The following is an 11,828-nucleotide window of genomic DNA, read 5'->3' on the forward strand; positions in this document are numbered from 1 at the left end:
ACAATCTCTTGTATCACATAATCCTCTTCATCCTTGAAAAACTCAAGTGAATTACTCACCTCTTTTATATCATGGTCCTCTATCAAACCTTGCAACCATTCTTCGTCTGTTTCTGCCTTAACCAAAGTGTCGACATAAACATCATCGTTATAATTCTTTTCAAACTCAATTGGGTCTTCCACAATATTGATCAAATCGGTCACATTCTCAACACACTCCTCTTCGCTGTAAGGCACATACTCTTTTGCGGCTCCAAATTTCGGTATAAGGAACTTTTTTAGAAGACTCAAAAATGCATCATCCTCAAGCTCCACCCTTTGAATAGGATCTTGATCATTATTAAGATCAATGCTTGAGTTATCTACAGAAGTGTCATCATAGTCTTCTTCGTCTTCATCTTGATCCCGAAAATATTCCGCGGTACACCTTTGGGAAATGTCACCATGAGTTGGTTCAAGCGATGTATCTTCATAATCATCATCACTTTCATAGTTAACATAAGGTTGGTTCTCACTGAATTTAGTGTTGCTAGTCTAAAACTCATCTTTTTGAATAGGTGAATGATCATTATTAAGATCAAGAGTTGAGTTAACTACACAATTATCAATGAAAGACCCTAAAGGTTGGCCTTTTTCAACATTAGCATCAATCAAATATTCATCACAAACCATATGCATATTAGAATAGTTATTGTTTTGAAAACAAAGTTCTTCTTCGTACCTTTCTTCTTTTTATTGATCAATATCTCTTTGTAAGTTAGCAATACCTTCACGAAGTTCTTGGATTTGCTCGTCTGTAGTCTCTTTAGCTTTTTGAAACTCTTGTTGTACAAAGTTGGAAAATTTGTCCAATAAGTTAGAGACTTGTTGTTCACGAGCATAAGAATCTTCCAATCCTTGTGGTTGATCACACACATTTGTTGATACGTATGAGGACCACAATATTCCCTAGGATATTGATCATAGCCAATAAATTGGTTTTGATTATACCCATGGAATGGTGGGTGATTTTCATAGTGTTGAGGTTGTTGAAAACTATATCCATTGTTCCAATATGCTCCTTCCATAGAAATTGGTACCTGAAACAATATGTCTCAAAACTATGTCAAAAACCAGAAATAAGAAAAATTAAAACAAAAATAAGAAACCAAAATCAAATAACAACCCGCTGCCTCCCCGCAACGGTGCCAAAATTTGATCGCTGTCGTTTGCGTCAAAAATAATTTCACTTTCCTAAAGTATATGATAAGAAAGAGTTCGTTTCCACAGAGAGGCAATTGTAGTTATTATGTATTCAATTTCCTAAAGTAACCAATTGGGGGGGATTTATGATTTTTATGTAAGCAATAATAGTAAATCACAAGCAAAGTAAATTGGAGAAATAATCAATGAGAGAAAGATATTGGTCAAGGAATTCATCTTCAATCTTAAACATGTGCCTGCATACATGATTAGAATTACAATTTAATCTCTTTTATTATCAAAAGCCTAGAGATTCAAGAGAGCAAGATAATCTATTAATTTCCTAAGTTCATCAACACACACATTAGAGCTGCGTATGTAAATTCTACCTAAAGAATAACCTAACGCCTTGCGCTAATTAAGTTCAATTCCCAGGAGCATTAAGTTTTGGAAATAGGCTAATCAATGCAATTGTCATACATTGCGCATGACAATTCGTACAATGGTCAAACTCTACATATGATCACAAGAGTGTATCACTACAAACCGTAATCATATCATGCTACTTGTATTTTGGGTTATCGCTCGATGAAAACCCTAAAATAGCTATGGACAAGGATGCAAGTTGAATTGATTGTCCACTCAACTAAACAAACATCTAAATCCTATCACAATACATCAATCATGTGATATTAAAAACAGTAGAGATTTGAACGATAATCAAGAGAGAAAACTAATGCATTAGTCAAGCACAAGTTTTAGAAATAGGACTACATCCTTGACCAATAATAAAAGATTTAGCTACTCATATTACAAAGAAGATGAATAATGGTGGTTTCCCCCTAAAGGGGTAAACCTTAGGTTTTTGATGTAGAACTTGTGATATGAGATCCGATCATCTCATTCTACATGACCTAATACCTTTTTATAGGCTTACATTGCTTGGCCATCAAGTATTTAGTTGGGTTTAGGAACCCGACCCAAAAATATGACCTAACGACTCCAAACGTGCCCTTAGGCCTTCCAAAGTGTAAATGCACGTTTCCTACTACCTAAGTTTTCGAACCCAGTCCGCAAAATTCAAATTCCAGCAGAAATTTTCGGAATTAAGTTTGCGAACCCAGTTCGCGGACTTCACTGTCTTCGGTATTTGATAAAAACTGTTTTGGTCACAACTTCTTCATCCGAACTCGGAATGACCTCATTCTTTTTGCATTATTTTTATCTTTCAATTATATTCAATATGATGATGATAAATCCTTAATTTGAATGAGTAAAGATCAGTCTTTGTCCCGTCTCTTGATTTTGAGCGTTTTTCTCCTTTTTCGTCGCACTTCTTCCACTTCTCTTGGACTTAGCACTTGGATTCATGGAATACTTCTATTCGTAGCTCTTTTCAGAACTTTATAGATCCTTTTTGGATGATTCACCTAATAGAGACAAATAAGAGAAAACAAGAGTAATAATACGAAAATATGCAAGAATAATAGCTAAAGCAAGTATGGAATGGACACTAAAATCATATGAATTATGCACTTATCAGTAAATAGGAATTAACGTTTATGTATTTTACTTCTAATTATAATAAAACAATTATAATTGCGGAAATAGAAAAGTAAAAGACACAACAATATTTTGTTAACGAGGATACCGCAAATGCAGAAAATCCCCGGGACCTTGTCCATAATTGAATACTCTCAGGATTAAGCCGTTATACAAAATCTAAACCAACTTCGTATAGTTGAGACCAAGCAACTAAACCTATAGTTCACCTAGTTCCGTCTGTATTCATGTTCCTCCAACTTGCAATAAGTCACGCACTTGGAACAATTCCTTTGGTTCGTATTCCAAACAGTAAAGGAACAACAAATCTGTTCGGTAACAAATCTTTTCAACCAAGTGATATGAGTTTGACAAAAGGCTCTTCCGTTTATCCCAATAAACTCCTTTGTCAGGTCCTTAGATCTATCTTTTCAACAACTACAAAAGTAATTGTTAAGATTATGCAATCAATACTTTTAATCAAAAATAATTGTATTGATGCCGATCTACTCAACTATTCAATCCAATCTATCACAAAGATAAACCGATTATAGCTGGATCCTTTTCCAGCCGAAACAAGTTTTTGTGCACATCAAAGATTATGAACCCAAATATCTTCTTTGTCTTCAAATCTTCTTTGATCTTCAATAAACACCTGCACACAAACAACTTGAATCTCTTGTGATCAATTACACACAGAACGGAGTCTGTTAACAATGGATTATCACAAGACGTCTTTAGATCTACAAACAGTATAAAGATCCCCGTCGAAACTTCGATCTAGTTTGAGTGAATCTTATATCAGAAGAAAAGATTCTCAAGCATAAACAAACTAGGTGCAATCAAATCTCAACCACCGTTAGTCAATCAAATCAATCGAAAACTAATAATAAACTGCAATTATCTAGTTTCCCACCAACGGTACTAATAGATCTTCTTAATCCCAAAGAAGTCTTTAAACTGAGCGGCCATAAGAGATTTCTCCTAATTAGGTTACTTTCCTCTTCGAATAGGCGGCTCCACCAGTAACAACACAACTAGGTAGTTTTGCTGGCTGTGAGGATTAGTTTACTCGAAATGCAAACTTCAATATTTATAGACAAGGAAGTTTGGACACCAAGGAATTTCTGGAACCGAATATTCTCAAAGATATGCAATAAATCCAAAATCGGTTTTCGTAACTCCTGGAAATGCTCTGTCCAATTAATGACCGAAATCTCAGTAGAAAATCTCCAACTAGTAAATGCACATTACTAATTTTTATTTTCTAAGGATATGCATTTTAATTGCTGGAAATTAAAAGCATATAAAAACTAAAAACCTTAATTAAAAGATTCTCAATTTATTTCGATCCGGGATTCTCCTTTAGCTATTAAGAAATATCTTTGAACAATAAAAGATAAGAGTTATTGCACATGTTCAAAGTATGTCGATATCTTTCCTTTGTAAATCCTTTTTCATATTTACAATCTTGGAACCAATTTTCCACACTTCGAAACAAGTTTAAAATTGGTTCATCTGACTTCCAAGAACTATGTGATTGATTATCCTATCAAATCACCATTAATGGGATTCACGGTTCTACCTCAACATAAAGTTTCAGTTCTATCTCCAAGCGGGTACTAGGATCGATTACAGTAGTTACCATAAAATGGCTAAATAAGTACTAGGATCGATTACCACTTCTTGTGGTAAAACTTGTGATCGGTTGACCAAGTTATAGGATCGGTTACACCAACTTACTAAAACTTGTTAAAACTCTTACAAGGATCGATTACACACTCTCTTGTGATCGGTCACACCTCTTACTAGGATCAGTTACCCAATGGCTAGTATTTAGTCACACCAAATTCAAGATATCGATCTTACCATCTTAGGTGATTACTTAAGATCGGTTTCACCAATAAAAGTCATACCAATACTGAAAAAGAGGGGGTCTAACAACAACACCCAATATTTCGATTAACAATATGTATGGACTAACTCCGAAATACTTACTAGAGAATCAACTAGACAGTCAGACTCAATCTAAACAAAAGTGTCTCAAGGAGTTAATATCTCTCTCTTGTTTTGATTTACTCAATCTAATAGAAATCAGCAAGTCCTAATCAAACACAAGGAATAACTTGGACGGTACCAAAGACCAATGTCCAAGGATCAATCAATGATAATCAATAACCAAGGTTGGATTAATCTAATTGATGATCTAAACGAACAACCTGTATTATTTCAATTATAAAGATAAACAATATAATGAGGTAACTGAAATAACATAGACACCAGAAATTTTGTTAACACGGAAACTGCGCAAATGCAGAAAAACCCCAGGACCTAGTCCAGATAGAATACATACTGTATTAAGCCGCTATAGACACTATCCTACTCCAATCTAACTTCGGACTTGACTATAGTTGAACCCCAATCAGTCTCCCACTGATCCAAGGTACAGTTGTACTCCCTACGCCTCTGATCCCAGCAGGATACTGCGTACTTGATTCCCTTAGCTGATCTCACCCACAACTAAGAGTTGCTACGACCCAAAATCGCAGGCTTTAACAATAAACAAATCTGTCTCACACAAACAAGTCTATCAAAGGATCAATCTGTCTCCCACAGAAAAACCCTAAAAGTTTTTATTCCGTCTTTTGATAATAATCAAGGTGAACAGGAACCAATTGATAATCCGGTCTTATATTCCCGAAGAACAGCCTATATTAATCAATCACCTCACAACAATCTTAATCGTATGGTAGCGAAACAAGATGTCGTGGAATCACAAACGATGAGACGAAGGTGTTTGTGATTACTTTTTATATCTTGCCTATCAGAGAACTCTCACGATCTCTAGAAAATCAATATGATTGTACTATTACGATAGAAGATGCAAGATCATATCACACAACTACGATAAAAGTAGTATTGGTCTGGCTTTACAATCCCAATGAAGTCTTTAAGTCGTTAAACTGGTTTTAGAAGAAGAAAACCAAAGGTTAAAGGAGAATCGACTCTAGCAGAGAAACTAGTATCACACGGACTTGTGGGGATTAGTTTTCTCAATGCTAAATGTCTCCTTTATATAGTCTTCAAATCAGGGTTTTGCCTTAGTTACAAAGCAATCAATATTCACCGTTAGATGAAAACCTTATTTAGATTCAAGCTAATATTTCTCAACCGTTAGATCGAAAACTTAGCTTGTCATACACAAATGACTGTACGCTTCTAGGTTTGTTAACCGCACCCAAACGTGTAAATTGTTGGTTCAACAATAGTCTACCCAAAGAGGTTAACCATATGAGCGTTTCATACCAACCATGTTCTTCTTCACTATAACTAGTTCAATTGACTCAAATGAACTAGTTAAGAGAGTTGTTCAATTACAAGGAAATCTTATGTAACTACACAAGACACAACTGAAGCAAAGATGATTTGATTCACTCGAATCGGTTCATGAACTTTAATAGCCACGGTTTGCAAATGCATTCCTTAGTCTTTTAAGATTAAGTTCAGAAATCATCTTTAGATATATAACCTTCTCAAGTTCGCAGACTAGGTTCGCGGACTTAAAACACCGGATAGAGTTTACAAACTTCAGCAGAAATTTTCGGGTTCGATAACTACGCCGTTTCGCAGACTGGGTTCGCGGACTTGGCTCACACAAGTAGTTTGTCAACTTCAGCAGAAATTCTAGAGTTTGAGAACTTCGGCAGTTCGCGGACTTGGGACTTTCCATACTTCCGGTTCTCTTGATCAACAAAGTTCGAAAACTTCGGTTCAAGAAATCCATTGGTTATGTAACCTAAACTGTCATTCCAATCACTGAAATATTCTTAGCGGACGTTATATAGTTGTTACACTATTTCTCGTCAAAGCAATTTTCAAAGTGATTGAAACATTCATGACTTTCTTCACTAGGTAAAGATAAACTTGGTCGAAGCGAAAATCTTACTAACACATATTTCAAGATATAGATAGGCGAGGTATACTCGGCTAGAAATACCAAATGTGTATGATCTAGTCTATATATTGCATACGACTTTTGTCTCAAAGAGTAGGAGATGGAATAGATAGACTTTTGAGTGACAGATAAGTTCAAGTCTCCACATACCTTTTTGTCGAGAAGTTCCACCGGTTCCTTGAGTAGATCTTCTACTTGTATGATGGATCGCCATGAAGTCCTTGAGCTCAACTACACTTACTATCCTAGTCCAAGACTTAGCTATAAGAGACTAGAAATCAATACTTATAGTGTTTATCACTAACATTGACAAACACGCTTGAGATAGCAACGCATGCGACTTTGACCGAGCAGTGCTCTAACAAATACAAAAGTCAGGCCTTGTGAATAGTTTTACCAAGATACATAAACAAGTTATGAGTGGTTATATTAAACACACATATTGGTAATTCAAAAGATTTGCAATGAATAACAATACCAATAAGCCTAGCGATTTCCCTTTCGATTCACAAAACAATCTTATGAATTTACTTCCTTTAAACGAATGTAAAACATTATTTTCTAGGACGAAATCTTCACCCATACCCATACATAATCACAATAGCGTTCATACGATTATGTCGATGTCTTATATACGAAGTTCAAAAGATAGACGTTATACTTCGTATTGTAATTGCTTAATACTATGTCTAACTAGAGTATAATCATTCACAGCTTCGCAGTTATGTTTTCAATATGCACGACTTGAAAGATATGTTAGGGAATGAAACAGTTCAAGTCAAATATTACTAACCTCAAGTGGAAGGATGATGTCATCGTTGTAGCTCCTTACTTCTTCACATTCTTCAAATCTTCACGTAATACTTGTAAGTCTCATATCCTAATAATTTCAAGCTAACATATATGAAGTTGGATCTAATAAATAATCAAGAGACTCTTTAAATGAGTTTTGGTTCACTAAAATATGACAACCAAACTTGACATACCAACGCTTGGTGGGTTCAACCGAGCTATGCTCTAATAGTCAAATATAATGTGTTCCATGGTTTCATTATAATTACCACAGATGTCACAGTGGTGTCCATTTCCACATTATATTTGGCTAGGCTGTGCTTGGTGGAATTGAGGTCCTTAATACACTTCCAAGCAAATAACTTGATCTTGTATGATGTTTTGCATCTCCATAATTTCCTCCAAACTGCATTACTGGCTGTTACTCCATTTACTTGAACTTCTCTATCAGACATAGTAAGCATTTTGTAAGCACTTTTAACTGAGAACTTGTCATCTTTGGCAGGAATCCATATCATGACATCCTTCTTTGTTTTATATATGAAGAGATATTGTATTCTTCTTGAAGTATCAGAATCAAATAACTGATCTAGAAGGGTTATATTCCACTGACTTGTATCTGGCAACATTAGCTCAACAACTTCACCATAAAATCTGAAAGATTCATTTTGAGGAATGGGAGGATGGTTCATACCTGGGATCCATTTTTCTAACAAAATTTTTGTATCTTCACCATTTTTAATCTCCATGAAGTAATGTTGCTACAGAATCTTCAATCCTTTAGTTATTCCATTCCAAGTGTAAGAGCAGTTTTTTGCTTCTATGTTTTGATGAATTGCAGAAATCCTCACAGAAACCAAAATACCGAAGAACTTTCAATAAAAAGAACTTAAAAGGTTAAGAAGAACTTAAAAGGTTGCCAGCAGTTAGGGACTGTGGCATCAGTAACAAGCATAATTCGACTATGATCACTACCCACTTGTGTCATATGCATCAGCTTAGAATTAGGAAAGTGAATAGACCAGTTTCCATTACCTAGGGCCATGTTTATCCTAGATTTCTTAGACCATGTACTTATATTTTTATTGGTACAAGTATAGTCCTTTCCTATATAACCAATGTCTTCTAAACCACAATCATTAACAATACCATTAACTAAGCCATCAGAAAATGAAGAAGCCACATTGTTATTGTCTAGAATATGGAAGCTAAGATTTCCTAAAGAAATCCAAGGATTATTGTTGGCTCTACTGATCCTATGGATGAAATCCCATTACTCTTTTTTCTTACTGTAATTGTTATACCCATACATACAAGTTAAAAGAAATTCAGGTTTACTAGGGTCACTCTGAACTACCATATTGAACATATTACAATAAGAATCTACAACATCACAAGTAAAACCATTTTTCCAAATTAACACAAGACCACCTGAGAGTCTCACAGGTTCTATATAAGAAGTGTTGGGTATTTAAACTTCTTAAGAAGATGAAGGCATTTTAGTTGGCTTATTTTTGTTTCACAGAGGAATATAATGTCTGGATTTTGAGCTCTTATTAAGTCACTCAGATGATTTCTGGTATTAACCTTGTTAAATCCTTGAACATTCCATGAAATGATCTTCATTGTAAACACCTCACTTTTTCTATGAATTAGAAAATGATTAAAAGTAATCAAACCAACGAAAATATGAATGACTAGTCTGCTAGAACAACAAATGCCATGCAGAGAAGCTATATCTCTACGTAAAAATCTAAATTTAAGAGGAATATTTAATGAACTATAAAATTTAAGAAATTAAAAAGAATGTAGATCCAAACGAGTGGTGTAGTTGAAGAATTAGATACATGTTTCTCATTCTGTGAATTAACAGCTTGATTATCTTTCTATATATATGATCTTTTGAGAAAGTTGATTGTCCATGTTGATATCAGAAGCATTGATGATGGAAGTTTCTTCATTCCCCTCAGCAGGAGCTATTTCAGTGATTCTAATGCGTTTTCCAAGCCTTGTAGCTTCTGTATCTTCAATTTCCCGTTTCTTCAGCAAAAAATCCATATTAATAACTTCACCATCTTTAGGAGGAATAAAAGATGCATTTTTGACAAACTTCTTAGGGTTGGACTTATAACTGGCGCTTTGCTTGTACTTACTTGAGAAATATTCTTCCTGATGCTGCTTGTCTTGGCAAAAAAATATGGCTTGTCATGAGCTTTGAGTAAATATTCTTTTGCATATTTACAAGCTACTTTGCAGTGTTTGATAACATAACACTCAGAACATATGGCTGGTGGTTTCCTTTCATAAAAGAATTTGATCCAACGACTAATTCCAGTATTAGTGATAGCTTTCACTCGTCCTCTGAGCGGATATGAGAGATCGACATTAACACAAACCTTTATCGGGTCACTACCTACAAGTACTGCATATTTTGGCTGAATAGCTATTACATCCCCCATAATACTACCCATCTTCGTAACCGAATCTACGTTCATGTGTTCCGGCAGTAAGAATTTAAGTTGAATCCAAAAAAACTGAAAACCCCAATGCTTCTCTGTGTAGATCAATTCAGGAATATAATCATGAACTACCACCAAATGTCTGTTGATGCTCCATGGCCTCTCATCAATGACTTTGTTGAGAAGATCCCATTTGCTGAATTTGAAAATCATCATATTTGGTTCAACCTCAACTATTTTGACCTCATCTTCAGAAATAAAAGGCCAAGTAAACTTGATGTAGTTTTCCACTACTTCGACTTTCATTCTCTCTTCTACTATTATTTTTCCAATGGCACTTGCCTACCATCGATTTTCTTCCCCTTCATCATTATTGCTAACTTGATGAAAAGTAGCAACTTCAGTGGTATCACCTAGATCTATTGTTGATTGTTTGAATTCGCTAACAAGATCTCCTAGTTGGCTTGAACTACCCTTCTCCATTGAAGTGATTGATTGTTTACTAGGGTTTAAGCTTTTGTTGCAGATAAAAAATGGTGATACTTAGGTAAGATATAAGATATTTATATGTTCGTAGGATAACTAAGAATATTTGTTGGGACAGTATTGAGATAATTCTGGTAACATAAAGAATGAGTTATGACTTTTTCATGGTAAGTATGGCAGCTGGAAATTTGCATGCAGAGTAGAAAAAGGCAATAAATTCTCCAATCAACCCTACAATTACGTACTTTGAATTTTTTTGAAAAAATTCCAAGGCGGGATAGATTTCCGATCTGAACTTCTGATTGAGACCGATTCATAACTTTTTTCTTCTTCCATTTCATACGACTGATATCATCACAAACATATCCTGCTATCAAACGCTTAGCAACATTCTCAGCAAACGATTTGATCAAAACAAACGAGAAGGCAAACACCATTAGTGACAAAACAAGCTGCAAACACATATTGGAGACAAGGAAGAGATTTAGTAACTCATGTAAAAGATAGAACTTAACTTTATATATAAGAAAAACTTACTATCGTAAAGAAAATGAAAATGAAATTTTAAGATTTTAGCATAAACAGATCATAAGTAAAGATTGACAAATGAATTAAACAAAAACTAGAGTTAAAACCATAGTAAAAGTGTTGAAAATCAGATCATGAAAATGAGAGAAGAAAAAGAAGATAAAACAGTGTAAGTTGAAAATCAGATCATGAAAATAGAGAAGAAGAAGAAGATAAAACAATGTAAATGGAAATTTTCTAAATTTAGTTAACTGAGAGAGATTAGATTTGAATGGATTTGGATTTTAGCTTTATGAAAAAAAAAAAGCAATTCAATCCAAAAAAATCTCTGAATAAAAAAGAACAAGTGTCCCTTGGCCTTTGCCTCTCACACCCTTTGCCTCTCACACCATTACCGTAAAAAGTCATCTAAGACTAATAATTTTTTTCAAAATTTTGAATTTTCGTGTAAATACAAATTTACTATACATTTCGGAAATATTACGACCTCAAAGTATGTGTACAATAATATTAGTTACTATTTTGTGATCGTATTAGATTTTCGTGTTTATAGTAATGATTATCCTACGAAGTTATAGAAATTTAGTGCAGATAGTAGTTTGAATGTTATAATGATTATATTTTTATTTTAAAAGTCCTTTAATACAAATCTTAGTTTTAAGTAGGAAATTGATATTGGTCAGACAAAATAGAAACACTGTAATAAAATATCAAGTCATTGGAACACTGTAGATCATTTAAAAACTAAAATTATTTATCATTAGAAATAAGAGTATCAGGCAGCGCATGTGGATTCAACAACATGGATATAGCATATGTAACACATATATATAAATGCATCTTAGTAATTGAAAAGGCGAGGATACCCAAATACACCACAATCTT

The sequence above is a fragment of the Papaver somniferum genome, chromosome 1, assembly GCF_003573695.1.
Source record: "Papaver somniferum cultivar HN1 chromosome 1, ASM357369v1, whole genome shotgun sequence".
Classification (NCBI taxonomy): Eukaryota; Viridiplantae; Streptophyta; class Magnoliopsida; order Ranunculales; family Papaveraceae; genus Papaver; species Papaver somniferum.